This window comes from Dysidea avara, chromosome 9 (genome assembly GCF_963678975.1).
Source record: "Dysidea avara chromosome 9, odDysAvar1.4, whole genome shotgun sequence".
NCBI lineage: Eukaryota > Metazoa > Porifera > Demospongiae > Dictyoceratida > Dysideidae > Dysidea > Dysidea avara.
This window is the reverse complement of record NC_089280.1, coordinates 17164025-17165541: the sequence shown is the minus strand read 5'-3', so window position 1 is coordinate 17165541 and position 1517 is coordinate 17164025.

Below are 1517 nucleotides of genomic sequence, written 5' to 3'. Positions count from 1 at the left end.
TTTGTATGGCTTGAAAGCGCATGCAAATTAGCATTGGCACGTGCGTAATATGCCTAAATACGCGGGCAAACAAAACTGTGGTTTTTCTCTGAAACGGGGTTGAGCTAATTCGTTGAAATCCCATTAGCTAATTTCATGCCACTGAGTAGAACCGAATTCTTCGCTGAATTAGTTTCACAAACTCATCTTCTACTCTGGCTACGTAGCTAGACTATATAGCTACCGGTCTTCTATCAACCCATCTATCAACTTCCGCTTTCAGCACCAATCCGTCTGGCATACCTGTTGAAGCCCGTAGTTAGCTATACACCAAGCTGTGCCACTTTTGATCTGATACCTTGTGCTCTAGCTGCGTAGCTAAGTGAGAATGAATTTTCAGTTGTATGCTGATGAACTGAGTAATTCTAAGTCATTTGGTTTATACTGTTCATGTGATCTTTGTTCTTACCACTGCCACATGTGACTGTTTAATGTGTGTATAGGAGGTTATAGTTGGTCCACAACTCAACACTGGTAGCTATATGTAAAGAAACTGTTGTTGTAACCTGTAACCATATAGAGTGGCATAAGTAAACCATGCAGGCCTAGCTGCAGGTGTCAGTGAATGTGAAAGATTTAGCTACCATTATGCCAAGATAGTGATGTAGCGAAGAAAACTGGGCCGTGGTATATATCAGTGCAGGTTTAGTTACGCCGCTGACCATATACCAGAAATTGCTATTTATTGTGCAATTGCCTGCATCTTTTCAGTAAAAGAGAGCTAGTTGTATAGATACGTATGTATATATAAGAGCTCTGGATGACAATTAAGCTTTTTTGAAGAAAGGTCACTGTATAGCTAAGTCACACAGATAATGTTCATGTAGAAAATAGTTATTTATACAAGTATTTCTTGTACATACCACATTCATTATACTCAACTTCTAATTATGTACTGAAGGGCATAGAATTAGGTGCAACAGTAAGGGCAATCTTGATACTGGCATCTCTGAATAACTGTTCAGTTGCTGGTTCAAAATATCAATCTGAAGAAATGGCTTTTGAAATACCCAAATATCTTGTAAGGTATTAAATCCAATTTCAATCCTGGAACACACCAGCAATATGTATGTCACTTGTTTGTGTGCTACACATGTGGAGGTGTCGAGGTCTCCAAATCAATGATCAGCTAACCATTGAATGGGGTTAACCTTCTATGTTGTTGTGGTTGAAAATAAAATTTAATTGTCTAGCCCAAATTATTATTGTTGTAAACATACTCATATTTAATACACTAAATGTACACCTTATGGTTCACAGAGTTTTGTAAATGCTATTCGGTACTACACCTATGCACATACCTTGCAGTCAGCACTAAAAGTACTGTGAATTGCGCATCCATGGTCATCAAAGTCTATGGTGTCATGTGAAAATGAGAACAAGATTTGAATGGGATTGCTCACATTTGATTGGTTAATTTAGTCAAATTTAAAAAACTTTGACTACGGATACACAATCTGCAAAGAGAAGTGTCAGAA